Consider the following 16017-nt stretch of genomic DNA (forward strand, 5'->3'; position numbering starts at 1 on the left):
CATTGCGCTGGGGGGCGCTCTAGGATAGGGAATAAGTATAATTTACTATCCAACACCTTCCCTAGGGTCCACGGGGACTGGAGTTAGAATAGTAAATTATACTTACCACTATCCAGCACCCCAAAGCGCTATGCGTTGTAATGGTATGCGTTGTAAAAGTCGCGTTGTAACGGTATGCGGAGTAAAAGTATGCGGAGTAACATGGTACATCCGTCCAGAGGGGAACCTGATCTGATGGTGGTGGTGAGTTTGCTAATCTCTTGTACCGAAACTGCTTGAAAAACAGAGAAAGTAGGTTTTGAAGAGGAAAACAAGGAATGAGCAACGGGAATTTGAGTGCTTTTGGGGGGGGAGAAGGTAGAAAAAACTTTTGCTTCTGACACAGGGCTTACCGTGTCTCTGCTGCACTGAGAGGAGCTGCCTTGCCTTGCCTTCCGCCTCCCGCCTCCCGAGCCTACAGGGAGGCTGCTGCTGTGGAGAGCGGGCACCGGGGAACTTCATCCCCCATCCACCAACAGGACAGCGCACTCGGCGCTACGTCATCTAGCGCCAGGAGGCGCATAAATCAAGTGCCACACCTGCAGAGCGGGGAAAACTTTTGCTTCTGACACAGGGCTTACCGTGTCTCTGCTGCACTGAGAGGAGCTGCCTTGCCTTGCCTTCCGCCTCCCGCCTCCCGAGCCTACAGGGAGGCTGCTGCTGTGGAGAGCGGGCACCGGGGAACTTCATCCCCCATCCACCAACAGGACAGCGCACTCGGCGCTACGTCATCTAGCGCCAGGAGGCGCATAAATCAAGTGCCACACCTGCAGAGCGCGGAAAACTTTTGCTTCTGACACAGGGCTTACCGTGTCTCTGCTGCACTGAGAGGAGCTGCCTTGCCTTGCCTTCCGCCTCCCGCCTCCCGCCTCCCGAGCCTACAGGGAGGCTGCTGCTGTGGAGAGCGGGCACCGGGGAACTTCATCCCCCATCCACCAACAGGACAGCGCACTCGGCGCTACGTCATCTAGCGCCAGGAGGCGCATAAATCAAGTGTCACACCTCCCTCGCGGGACGCGAGCGGGACGCCCGGGGCTAAGCCCGGGCAAAGGGCGGGCCCTCTGTGGCCCTCGGTGACTGAGGTAGGCTGGGCCCGGTTATTTTCATTTTATATCTACCATAATACCGGTGGAGAACGAAGTGCCACCCTAGACGATACAGCAAACTCCTTTATCTCCATAGTTATTGACCGGAGATCAATTGATCTCTCCTCTCCATTTTCTACATTATTTTATGGTTCATTTATCATTGTTTATATCACATCTTCAGTGGATATACCCTTTTCTATCGACGATACCCCTTTGGAAAAATTAATTTTGAGGATGACAAAGAAACTCCGCTCTGGGAGATTAGTGGGGGGAAGGACCTGTGCAAAAACAAAATCTAACCCCTTGAGAAATAAATCAGTGAATAATTACTCGCTAAAGGGACAATGTCAGCTCTTCGACCTGTGGGAAAAAGCAGTGGATAAGAAACTATATGTTGACATAAATGATGGCTTATCTTCTAGTACACAGGTTGGTCCATCTCAAGTGGTTGATAATATGGTCTCTCCTCCAACACTGATAGACCCATCTCAAATAGAAATCATCGCAGGGACTAGCCCTGTTCTTTTTGTTTCTGATGATCCCACAGGGCCTCATGATCTTTCTATGGAAGGAAGACAAATTAAAAACTCTCCTGCCCCACTGGCTTCTACTGTGTATGTTAGGTCAGGTGAAGATCTTTCTTTGTCCTCTATTGACCTGGAACTTTGTGGCCGATATAAGGGTGCAGGAAGTCTGAAATCTTCAGAAGTTAATCAGCCATCTGTGGGCGCTACCCCATCTGGCCTATTGTTATATAGTAGCACTCCTTCCATAAATGTGCAGGATATGTCTGCATTGTTAAACGTTTCTGCAACCCCTGAGTTCAATCTATCTGGTGTGTGTCCTCCTGTTGCTACTGGAGAAAAACCAATATCGGAGTCTCTGATTGCCCTTGAACATTTGTTATCCTCTATATTATGTCTTTTGGGCAAATTTGTGGGCAGTTCGGACTGTATCCTGGATTCAGTTACTAAAATATTGAATGCAATGCTGCACAAGGCTCCTGAAATGAGGAATGCTTCTTCGACCACGACTGATATTGGCCTGGTAACGGGGATTACAAATGTGCCTCCAGAGAAGCTCGATACAAAGCCTTCAGCTATGGATCAAGAAAATAACAGCACGGCCCCGCCAGTTTCTGCGGCAACTAATTGTGTAAAAAACTCTGATTTTGAAAAAGAGGAAGAAAACCTGTCTGGTGCTGTAGGTACATCAGTACAGGAATTATTCCCAATTTTCAAACCTGGAAAAATAGAGCAACAAGAAGATGAGGATCAAGAAATTACAAAAAAGACCCGGAAACATAGAAATGACAAAGGGAAAAAAAGAAAACCTTTGCGCAAATACAGGAAGAAAAGACAAAGGCAGATAATCTTCCAAGACTCTATCGTTCTAATTGATAATGAGGAGAATGCCATTGACTCTAACGTGGTGACCACTAAAATGGCAAGTGAATCCTGCCTCTTAAAGTATGGTCCAGAGACTAACTGTAATACTCTGCCTTCGACTTTGGAAAATTTGCCTAAGAGGGGTGGACATGGCCCGACTGCCCCGCCTTTGGTAGAGACAGGGAGCATTACTCCGGTTGTACTGGCGGATCTTAACCCTTTGGCTCCTTCTTTTGCTCCTATGGTTGGGGCTAGTAAAGGCCTACTCCGCTCTCCCCAGGCGAACAAAACAATGACTTATGTGGACACCTTTGTTTTGGACTTTGTTCCTCTATTTGATGTAAATTTGCCCCTAAATAGATCATGGTTACTTAAATGTTTCAGTGACCAGGAAAGTCTTCACCTTATTCAATCAAGTGATATCGAGTTAGTTTCCCTATTAGGTGAAGATAGCGTAACTAGTATAAGAGTTAAATTTTATTCTAAATTCATTGCAAATTTGATATTACAGCAAGTGGAGATTTTCCAATGTAGAGGTATTGATGTTTTGCCTATCCTCGGTTCTGTTAAGACCTCTTCTCCCCATGGGATGACCCAAAAGGGTGATAAGTTGGAAGGGGCATCTTCCCCGTTTGAGGATCTAAAGATTTGGGTCTCTAAGGGGAAACGGTCGGTCTCTAAGGCATTGCTTCTTCCACTAATCCATAACTCTGAGCCATTAGAGGAGAATCACCGGTGGAATTGGCTACATAGTGCCCTTGCATCTAAGAGCACAGATAATTCCAAATTATTCCATCATCTTTAATAATCAATTAAAAATTATCTTCTGGAATGCGGCCGGGATACATAGTAATCCTGAGAAGCTTGATTTTTTATTCTCTCTGGGAGCAAATGTGATCTGCATCCAAGAAACATGGTGCACCGACAACATCTATGTAGGGAAGGATTACTATGTGTTGGAAGCACCTGCTGCCCCATCCAGGAAAGGTCATGCTAAAGGGGGAATAGTTTGCTTGTTAACCAATAAATTGTGCTGGAGATTTACGCATTACATTGATCCTAGTAATCTATTTCAAGCGATAACAATAGCAAATCTCCCCAGTTTTCCAAACAAATCGGGTGTCGTAATCATCAATGTCTATATCCCTCCTGAAGAGTGTTATAATATTTTATTGAAGCACGTATTTCAGTATATTGGACAGATTAAGAATGTTTCTTCTTCACCATTTGATGTTATCTTAGTTGGAGATCTGAATTGTAAAATCTCTAACGCTAGTTTAAATTTATTCAGAAATACACCCAAAGAAGAGGCGCAGTTCATCCCACAATCGCTGTTCCCTGATAAAAAAATAACTAATAAAAGAGGGAAGATTCTCCTGGAGGAATTATCCGCAGTTGAGGGGCTCATTTTAAATGGGAGATTGCCCTCTGACGTGCCCGCGAAATTTACCCATAAGTCTCCTTTTAGTGCCTCTATTCTCGACTATGTGATCTCTGACTATGACATTTACCCATATGTCCAGGATCTTATGATATCCCCTACATCCTTAAGTGATCATAACATAATTACTATAACTCTTTCTTTCACAACTCCACCTACTGAGTCTTGGTCTCTTGGTAATAATGACGTCACCTTCCAGGGATCTGCGGGTAGGTGTTGTTGGAACCTCACTACCATCAGAGGTGTGTATGATGTTTTATGCAAAACTATACTAGAACTAAATGGCTGGTATGGTTCGGAAATTGCTAATTTTGAAAAATTTATGAGAAAGATCACTCTAGATGTAAAAAAGATTAGCGGTTCAGGGAAAAAGGTATTTGTTCCTAGTGAATTGCGCACCCTGAATAAGGAAATAAATAAATTAGTGCGAGTGCAATATCTAGGCAGATCAGGTGAACGAGCCAAAGAAATATCGAGGTTAAAAAGAAGGAGAATCAGATTAAAAGCGAGACTAAAAAAGGAGAAGGAAGACCTAGTATGGATAAACTTACGGGAGGCAGTTGCGCATGGCAAAACTAGAGAATTTTGGTCCATAATTGGGAGGGGATGCGGCACTAGAAGCACCCCTCTTCCCATTCCTATCTCTGAAGAGGTATGGTCCGCTTATATTAGGAAGTTGTATGCAGGGAATGTAGCTTCGGCTGTAGATAGTGTCCCAGATTTAACATCTGCGGATCCGATTAATTATCCTACAGAGAAATCAATAGAAATGGCCATAAAAAACATGCGTTTGTCCGGCGCAACGGGACCTGACGAACTCCCTATGACGGTTTTAAAGCAGGAACCTTCGCTCTGGAGTAAGATTCTCTACCCATTGTTCAAATCCTGCTTTGATACTAAAATGGTCCCTGCCTCTTGGAAGGGAAGTATATTGGTCCCTATTTTTAAGAAGGGAGTTAGGGACTGCCCCATGAATTACCGTTTGATCGCTCTCCTCGACTCAGTTGGAAAGGTTTTTGCCAAATGTATTTTAAGCTTGCTTGAAAATTGGGTCGAGGAGAATAATATTCTACCCTGTGAACAAACGGGTTTCCGTAGGGGACATGGTACGTTAGACAACCTTACCACCCTACATGTGATCTCTGATAAATATACACATGTAAGAGGAGGAGTGGTGTTCGCCGCGTTTATTGATTTCTCCACGGCGTTCGACAAAGTTGATCGTCGAACGTTGTGGAGAAAGTTAGCAGCCCTTGGTTTACCACTGTATCTATTGGATCTGTTACGAGTACTTCATTCAGAAACGTGGTGTAGTGTTCTCCAGGGGGGCGAGAGGGGACTCTCGTATAAAATTCCTTCTTTGAACGGCCTCAAACAAGGCTGTCTGCTGGCACCACTACTGTTCTCATTATACACCGCAGATCTTCCCGCTTCCTTGTCAGCTTGTGTGGGTATAGCCCCGGTGGTAGGGGGGACCCCTATCTCTTGTCTCATGTATGCTGATGTATGCTGATGATATTCTGGTGTTGGATTTAACCCCCAAAGGTCTCGCTAATCGGTTGCAAGCTTTACACGTTTTTGCTGATGCTCATTTTATGAAGATTAATATATCTAAAAGCAAAATTATGTGTATTACTGGAAAAAAGAAATGCCGTTCTGAAAATTTTGGATGGCAGATTGGTGGTCAGAAACTAGAGGTTGTTAAAACCTATACCTTTTTGGGTAAAATCATTGCGGCCAATTTGAGTGAGAGACCCCATATCGAGCACATTTCACGCAAAGCACATGCGCATGGTAAAGGTTTAAATTCTCTCTATTCTGCCACTGGAAAGAGACACTTTACTTGTCTTCTTGAAGTGTATAGGGCAAAGATTCCCCCTACGATACTATATGGCATAGAACTTATAGAGTTGAAACATTGGGATGTTTGTAATAAAATTGAAGGGAAACTCTTAAGATCCCTATCCACCCTTAATACCTCGTGCTCTTTGGCAGCATGTAGGCTTGAATTCGGCCTTAGGAGCAGTTGGGTCCAGGGACTTTGTGCCCTGGTAAGATGGGTGGCTTGCTTGGCTAGAGCCGAATTGGGGTCGTTGAGAGCCCTCCTTAAAAAGGAATTGTTGGGCAACTTTAAAGAGTTCTCACGATTAGTAAGGAGTTTCAGAAGAGCTGTGTCACTCTTAAAGCTAGATGAAAGTGTTCTATTCCTCCATTGATCGTCTCAGCTAAAAGTCCTGCTAAAACAGGCATCGTGGGAACTATGTTATCAAATAGATAAGAATATAATACAAGAAAAAGGGGGTTGTGATCTTCTCCTTAATTCTTATGCCATGAACTTGGCCCAACCTTATGCCACATGGAACATGCCACATGGTGTTCGCAGATTATGGTTTCTTTTACGATATGATCTACTGCCCTTAAATTCACTTCTATCTAAATGGAATGGAACCTCTTCCATGTGCAATATCTGTAATTTGAGTATCCAGGATCGTATGCATGTCATGTTGGTTTGTCCTGCTCTTCGCTTATTGCGGTTTAAATGGTTAAAATCGATATGTCTCCAATTGGGTATTATTGATGTGAATTCTTTTTTACGATTTTTACACTGTCCTCCTAATGAAATGTTTTGCTTCTATATTTTTAACAATGGCGATATGCAAATCAGCGCTGACCCTGTGCCCCATGGTAACAGTCCAGTCCGAACTACAAAAGCCATGTCCTTCCCAGAACGGAATCAAGCATCCGAGGACCGGCCCGGTTTCGAGGTAACACCTCTCATCAGCCCGGCTAGCTTGACTCCAGTGGTGTGGAGTGCCTGGGACTCACGTCTGAGCATCCCCAGTACATTTAGAGTGGTAATTGCAAACACAACAGTGATGGACAGAATGTGGATCAATGTCACACATTCACCCCAGTCCAAAGATCTGGGCCCAAATCCATCGTTTTTCCACTCCACACCACCCTGGGTTAGACAATGGCGATATGCAAATCAGCGCTGACCCTGTGCCCCATGGGAACAGTCCAGTCCGAACTACAAAAGCCATGTCCTTCCCAGAACGGAATCAAGCATCCGAGGACCGGCCCAGTTTCGAGGTAACACCTCTCATCAGCCCGGCTAGCTTGACTCCAGTGGTGTGGAGTGCCTGGGACTCACGTCTGAGCATCCCCAGTACACTTAGAGCGGTAATTGCAAACACAACAGTGATGGACAGAATGTGGATCAATGTCACACATTCACCCCAGTCCAAAGATCTGGGCCCAAATCCATCGTTTTTCCACTCCACACCACCCTGGGTTAGACAATGGCGATATGCAAATCAGCGCTGACCCTGTGCCCCATGGGAACAGTCCAGTCCGAACTACAAAAGCCATGTCCTTCCCAGAACGGAATCAAGCATCCGAGGACCGGCCCGGTTTCGAGGTAACACCTCTCATCAGCCCGGCTAGCTTGACTCCAGTGGTGTGGAGTGCCTGGGACTCACGTCTGAGCATCCCCAGTACACTTAGAGCGGTAATTGCAAACACAACAGTGATGGACAGAATGTGGATCAATGTCACACATTCACCCCAGTCCAAAGATCTGGGCCCAAATCCATCGTTTTTCCACTCCACACCACCCTGGGTTAGACAATGGCGATATGCAAATCAGCGCTGACCCTGTGCCCCATGGGAACAGTCCAGTCCGAACTACAAAAGCCATGTCCTTCCCAGAACGGAATCAAGCATCCGAGGACCGGCCCGGTTTCGAGGTAACACCTCTCATCAGCCCGGCTAGCTTGACTCCAGTGGTGTGGAGTGCCTGGGACTCACGTCTGAGCATCCCCAGTACACTTAGAGCGGTAATTGCAAACACAACAGTGATGGACAGAATGTGGATCAATGTCACACATTCACCCCAGTCCAAAGATCTGGGCCCAAATCCATCGTTTTTCCACTCCACACCACCCTGGGTTAGACAATGGCGATATGCAAATCAGCGCTGACCCTGTGCCCCATGGGAACAGTCCAGTCCGAACTACAAAAGCCATGTCCTTCCCAGAACGGAATCAAGCATCCGAGGACCGGCCCGGTTTCGAGGTAACACCTCTCATCAGCCCGGCTAGCTTGACTCCAGTGGTGTGGAGTGCCGGGGACTCACGTCTGAGCATCCCCAGTACACTTAGAGCGGTAATTGCAAACACAACAGTGATGGACAGAATGTGGATCAATGTCACACATTCACCCCAGTCCAAAGATCTGGGCCCAAATCCATCGTTTTTCCACTCCACACCACCCTGGGTTAGACAATGGCGATATGCAAATCAGCGCTGACCCTGTGCCCCATGGGAACAGTCCAGTCCGAACTACAAAAGCCATGTCCTTCCCAGAACGGAATCAAGCATCCGAGGACCGGCCCGGTTTCGAGGTAACACCTCTCATCAGCCCGGCTAGCTTGACTCCAGTGGTGTGGAGTGCCTGGGACTCACGTCTGAGCATCCCCAGTACACTTAGAGCGGTAATTGCAAACACAACAGTGATGGACAGAATGTGGATCAATGTCACACATTCACCCCAGTCCAAAGATCTGGGCCCAAATCCATCGTTTTTCCACTCCACACCACCCTGGGTTAGACAATGGCGATATGCAAATCAGCGCTGACCCTGTGCCCCATGGGAACAGTCCAGTCCGAACTACAAAAGCCATGTCCTTCCCAGAACGGAATCAAGCATCCGAGGACCGGCCCGGTTTCGAGGTAACTCCTCTCATCAGCCCGGCTAGCTTGACTCCAGTGGTGTGGAGTGCCTGGGACTCACGTCTGAGCATCCCCAGTACACTTAGAGCGGTAATTGCAAACACAACAGTGATGGACAGAATGTGGATCAATGTCACACATTCACCCCAGTCCAAAGAACTGGGCCCAAATCCATCGTTTTTCCACTCCACACCACCCTGGGTTAGACAATGGCGATATGCAAATCAGCGCTGACCCTGTGCCCCATGGGAACAGTCCAGTCCGAACTACAAAAGCCATGTCCTTCCCAGAACGGAATCAAGCATCCGAGGACTGGACCGGTTTCGAGGTAACACCTCTCATCAGCCCGGCTAGCTTGACTCCAGTGGTGTGGAGTGCCTGGGACTCACGTCTGAGCATCCCCAGTACACTTAGAGCGGTAATTGCAAACACAACAGTGATGGACAGAATGTGGATCAATGTCACACATTCACCCCAGTCCAAAGATCTGGGCCCAAATCCATCGTTTTTCCACTCCACACCACCCTGGGTTAGACAATGGCGATATGCAAATCAGCGCTGACCCTGTGCCCCATGGGAACAGTCCAGTCCGAACTACAAAAGCCATGTCCTTCCCAGAACGGAATCAAGCATCCGAGGACCGGCCCGGTTTCGAGGTAACACCTCTCATCAGCCCGGCTAGCTTGACTCTAGTGGTGTGGAGTGCCGGGGACTCACGTCTGAGCATCCCCAGTACACTTAGAGCGGTAATTGCAAACACAACAGTGATGGACAGAATGTGGATCAATGTCACACATTCACCCCAGTCCAAAGATCTGGGCCCAAATCCATCGTTTTTCCACTCCACACCACCCTGGGTTAGACAATGGCGATATGCAAATCAGCGCTGACCCTGTGCCCCATGGGAACAGTCCAGTCCGAACTACAAAAGCCATGTCCTTCCCAGAACGGAATCAAGCATCCGAGGACCGGCCCGGTTTCGAGGTAACACCTCTCATCAGCCCGGCTAGCTTGACTCCAGTGGTGTGGAGTGCCTGGGACTCACGTCTGAGCATCCCCAGTACACTTAGAGCGGTAATTGCAAACACAACAGTGATGGACAGAATGTGGATCAATGTCACACATTCACCCCAGTCCAAAGATCTGGCCCCAAATCCATCGTTTTTCCACTCCACACCACCCTGGGTTAGAGAATGGCGATATGCAAATCAGCGCTGACCCTGTGCCCCATGGGAACAGTCCAGTCCGACCTACAAAAGCCATGTCCTTCCCAGAACGGAATCAAGCATCCGAGGACCGGCCCGGTTTCGAGGTAACTCCTCTCATCAGCCCGGCTAGCTTGACTCCAGTGGTGTGGAGTGCCTGGGACTCACGTCTGAGCATCCCCAGTACACTTAGAGCGGTAATTGCAAACACAACAGTGATGGACAGAATGTGGATCAATGTCACACATTCACCCCAGTCCAAAGAACTGGGCCCAAATCCATTGTTTTTCCACTCCACACCACCCTGGGTTAGACAATGGCGATATGCAAATCAGCGCTGACCCTGTGCCCCATGGGAACAGTCCAGTCCGAACTACAAAAGCCATGTCCTTCCCAGAACGGAATCAAGCATCCGAGGACCGGCCCGGTTTCGAGGTAACACCTCTCATCAGCCCGGCTAGCTTGACTCCAGTGGTGTGGAGTGCCTGGGACTCACGTCTGAGCATCCCCAGTACACTTAGAGCGGTAATTGCAAACACAACAGTGATGGACAGAATGTGGATCAATGTCACACATTCACCCCAGTCCAAAGATCTGGGCCCAAATCCATCGTTTTTCCACTCCACACCACCCTGGGTTAGACAATGGCGATATGCAAATCAGCGCTGACCCTGTGCCCCATGGGAACAGTCCAGTCCGAACTACAAAAGCCATGTCCTTCCCAGAACGGAATCAAGCATCCGAGGACCGGCCCGGTTTCGAGGTAACGCCTCTCATCAGCCCGGCTAGCTTGACTCCAGTGGTGTGGAGTGCCTGGGACTCACGTCTGAGCATCCCCAGTACACTTAGAGCGGTAATTGCAAACACAACAGTGATGGACAGAATGTGGATCAATGTCACACATTCACCCCAGTCCAAAGATCTGGGCCCAAATCCATCGTTTTTCCACTCCACACCACCCTGGGTTAGACAATGGCGATATGCAAATCAGCGCTGACCCTGTGCCCCATGGGAACAGTCCAGTCCGAACTACAAAAGCCATGTCCTTCCCAGAACGGAATCAAGCATCCAAGGACCGGCCCAGTTTCGAGGTAACTCCTCTCGTCAGCCCGGCTAGCTTGACTCCAGTGGTGTGGAATGCCTGGGACTCACGTCTGAGCATCCCCAGTACACTTAGAGCGGTAATTGCAAACACAACAGTGATGGACAGAATGTGGATCAATGTCACACATTCACCCCAGTCCAAAGAACTGGGCCCAAATCCATCGTTTTTCCACTCCACACCACCCTGGGTTAGACAATGGCGATATGCAAATCAGCGCTGACCCTGTGCCCCATGGGAACAGTCCAGTCCGAACTACAAAAGCCATGTCCTTCCCAGAACGGGTGAATGTATGACATTGTTCTACATTCTTTCCATCAACTGTGTTTTTTGCAATTTTCACCCCGAGTGGGCTGGGTATGCTCAGACGTGAGTCCCAGGCTCTCCACACCACTGGAGTCAAGCTATCCAGGCTGATGAAGGCTGATAGCCAGAAACCGGTCCTTGGATGCTTGATTCCGGTCTGGGAAAGACATGGCTTGGTAGTTCGGACTGGACTGTTCCCATGAGGCACAGGGTCAGAGCTGATTTGCATATAGCCAGTGTCTAACCCAGGGTGGTGTGGAGTACAAACAAACGATGGATTTAGGCCCAGATCCTTGTACTGGGGTGAATGTATGACATTGTTCTACATTCTGTCCATCAACTGTGTTTTTTGCAATTTTCACCCCGAGTGGGCTGGGTATGCTCAGACGTGAGTCCCAGGCTCTCCACACCACTGGAGTCAAGCTATCCAGGCTGATGAAGGCTGATAGCCAGAAACCGGTCCTTGGATGCTTGATTCCGGTCTGTGAAAGACATGCTTGGTAGTTCGGACTGGACTGTTCCCATGAGGCACAGGGTCAGAGCTGATTTGCATATAGCCAGTGTCTAACCCAGGGTGGTGTGGAGTGCAAACAAATGATGGATTTAGGCCCAGATCCTTGTACTGGGGTGAATGTATGACATTGTTCTACATTCTGTCCATCAACTGTGTTTTTTGCAATTTTCACCCCGAGTGGGCTGGGTATGCTCAGACGTGAGTCCCAGGCTCTCCACACCACTGGAGTCAAGCTATCCAGGCTGATGAAGGCTGATAGCCAGAAACCGGTCCTTGGATGCTTGATTCCGGTCTGGGAAAGACATGGCTTGGTAGTTCGGACTGGACTGTTCCCATGAGGCACAGGGTCAGAGCTGATTTGCATATAGCCAGTGTCTAACCCAGGGTGGTGTGGAGTGCAAACAAACGATGGATTTAGGCCCAGATCCTTGTACTGGGGTGAATGTATGACATTGTTCTACATTCTGTCCATCAACTGTGTTTTTTGCAATTTTCACCCCGAGTGGGCTGGGTATGCTCAGACGTGAGTCCCAGGCTCTCCACACCACTGGAGTCAAGCTATCCAGGCTGATGAAGGCTGATAGCCAGAAACCGGTCCTTGGATGCTTGATTCCGGTCTGGGAAAGACATGGCTTGGTAGTTCGGACTGGACTGTTCCCATGAGGCACAGGGTCAGAGCTGATTTGCATATAGCCAGTGTCTAACCCAGGGTGGTGTGGAGTACAAACAAACGATGGATTTAGGCCCAGATCCTTGTACTGGGGTGAATGTATGACATTGTTCTACATTCTGTCCATCAACTGTGTTTTTTGCAATTTTCACCCCGAGTGGGCTGGGTATGCTCAGACGTGAGTCCCAGGCTCTCCACACCACTGGAGTCAAGCTATCCAGGCTGATGAAGGCTGATAGCCAGAAACCGGTCCTTGGATGCTTGATTCCGGTCTGGGAAAGACATGGCTTGGTAGTTCGGACTGGACTGTTCCCATGAGGCACAGGGTCAGAGCTGATTTGCATATAGCCAGTGTCTAACCCAGGGTGGTGTGGAGTGCAAACAAACGATGGATTTAGGCCCAGATCCTTGTACTGGGGTGAATGTATGACATTGTTCTACATTCTGTCCATCAACTGTGTTTTTTGCAATTTTCACCCCGAGTGGGCTGGGTATGCTCAGACGTGAGTCCCAGGCTCTCCACACCACTGGAGTCAAGCTATCCAGGCTGATGAAGGCTGATAGCCAGAAACCGGTCCTTGGATGCTTGATTCCGGTCTGGGAAAGACATGGCTTGGTAGTTCGGACTGGACTGTTCCCATGAGGCACAGGGTCAGAGCTGATTTGCATATAGCCAGTGTCTAACCCAGGGTGGTGTGGAGTGCAAACAAACGATGGATTTAGGCCCAGATCCTTGTACTGGGGTGAATGTATGACATTGTTCTACATTCTGTCCATCAACTGTGTTTTTTGCAATTTTCACCCCGAGTGGGCTGGGTATGCTCAGACGTGAGTCCCAGGCTCTCCACACCACTGGAGTCAAGCTATCCAGGCTGATGAAGGCTGATAGCCAGAAACCGGTCCTTGGATGCTTGATTCCGGTCTGTGAAAGACATGCTTGGTAGTTCGGACTGGACTGTTCCCATGAGGCACAGGGTCAGAGCTGATTTGCATATAGCCAGTATCTAACCCAGGGTGGTGTGGAGTGCAAACAAACGATGGATTTAGGCCCAGATCCTTGTACTGGGGTGAATGTATGACATTGTTCTACATTCTGTCCATCAACTGTGTTTTTTGCAATTTTCACCCCGAGTGGGCTGGGTATGCTCAGACGTGAGTCCCAGGCTCTCCACACCACTGGAGTCAAGCTATCCAGGCTGATGAAGGCTGATAGCCAGAAACCGGTCCTTGGATGCTTGATTCCGGTCTGGGAAAGACATGGCTTGGTAGTTCGGACTGGACTGTTCCTATGAGGCACAGGGTCAGAGCTGATTTGCATATAGCCAGTGTCTAACCCAGGGTGGTGTGGAGTGCAAACAAACGATGGATTTAGGCCCAGATCCTTGTACTGGGGTGAATGTATGACATTGTTCTACATTCTGTCCATCAACTGTGTTTTTTGCAATTTTCACCCCGAGTGGGCTGGGTATGCTCAGACGTGAGTCCCAGGCTCTCCACACCACTGGAGTCAAGCTATCCAGGCTGATGAAGGCTGATAGCCAGAAACCGGTCCTTGGATGCTTGATTCCGGTCTGGGAAAGACATGGCTTGGTAGTTCGGACTGGACTGTTCCCATGAGGCACAGGGTCAGAGCTGATTTGCATATAGCCAGTGTCTAACCCAGGGTGGTGTGGAGTGCAAACAAACGATGGATTTAGGCCCAGATCCTTGTACTGGGGTGAATGTATGACATTGTTCTACATTCTGTCCATCAACTGTGTTTTTTGCAAGGTAGGAAAGCAGGCAAGTTTGTTGGTGGACGTAAGCCCACCCACAGTCTAGGCTGCGGCCATTTTACAGGGGAGGAGACGTCAAGGGAAACCCATTTTAAAACAGGCTGATGTAAATACATTTAAGCGTATGCTGGGTCCTTCGATTTCAGCCTTATATGCCATCGGCATATTTTGTTTCAACAATCCCAGTTTCCCCCATTTGTTTATAGGGAAGGCTTTCTACATTTTTAAGTCTCTTTCACGTGAAAACCTGTCTCCCCTGCGCACACATGGATCCAACCTACTTTGTCAGCCTTGCAAAGCCTATCCTTAGGAGTGCTGCAGTGGCATGGCTGGGTGTTTAATGCGTTGTTCGCCCACTTTTAGCCAAGCTACGGGAACAGGAGCACAAACTGTCCAAAAAATACATATGCACGTTATACAACACATACGTGCTACTTACCATGTTAATTCTTTAGAAACGAGGCTGCGTTTGTGTACCTTATTAAAGGCCACATACTGTAAATCCCATTAGTACGTTTGGTAGCTATTGACAATTGAAAATAAAAATGCCTTTTATTAATGTTTTTTTTTTAAACGTAATTTACAATGTCAATAGCTCAAACTAATATAAATGCAAAACCTATTGCATTGCTTCCTTAAATATCCAGGAAAATACTTCATTTTAGTTGCCAGTAAGTATCGCATTTACATGAGTTTCTGCTATTAGCATTAAAAATGCATTATATTTATCTGGTTTAAAAAAATCACATTAATATAAGTCATTAGCATTTACAAGGCCAATAGCTCACACTCATGTAAATGCGATACAATAGGTTTTGAATTTAGAAAATGTTTGACTATTTGCATTTTTAATTTCAATGCCTTTTATTTATTTTTTACAAAATAAAAACAATATAAAAAAACATTGTCATTTACAATATTAATAGCTCAACATAATGGCAGTGCGGGACCTATTGCATTGTAAAGGCTTGTTTCTTTAGCAACAAGCAAGGGTTAAATAGTCTAATAAGAGAGAGGGCAGAGATCACCTTCCAGGTGCGGAGATGAGCATCTTATCTCTATGTGCAAGTAGTAAAATCGCACCAGAAACACAGGATCACTGTAAAAAGACCATACAGGACTAGAACAATGAGAGCCTACATAAGATCTGAAGTCTACAACAAGGTAGACTTTGTAGCAGCACCAGTTACAAGTTTGTCTTTAAAGAGACAAGAGAAAAGAAATATGTTTTCCACGCTCAGCCTCAACCTGGAGTTTGGCGTGCTGTAAGAGGTATGCCTACTGGGTATAAAATGTAATTTCCACTTATCCCGTGTAGAGAAATGTTTTAATAACGGAAGAAGCAAACAAGCTCATCTTGGGGTGTCATGTGATTGGGGCGACAGGTCAGATTGCTCAGTCTACTAATGCAATCACGGAAGGGATGTTTGTTTCACCCCTGGTTACACATTCAAATCCTGGTACTTCCTCTCAGCATTTCAACCTTTAGGGATCAATAAAATGAGTAACATTGATTTGGGTGTCAATAGAGCAAAGAGATTTACTTAGGGGGTGAACTCAAAATGCTGGACTGTACCATACCTATACATAAAAAGTCACGTTTTTTAATAGGAATAATTTTACAAATACAATAAAAGTTTTTTTTTATTTCAAAGTATTTTATTAATTTTTAATTAACAGATACATTAGCATTTCTGTCACATGGTTAGCCAAATGAAGTATGTATTGAGGTGATTACAGGTACATGAGATATATG

The sequence above is a fragment of the Lissotriton helveticus genome, chromosome 9, assembly GCF_964261635.1.
Source record: "Lissotriton helveticus chromosome 9, aLisHel1.1, whole genome shotgun sequence".
Classification (NCBI taxonomy): Eukaryota; Metazoa; Chordata; class Amphibia; order Caudata; family Salamandridae; genus Lissotriton; species Lissotriton helveticus.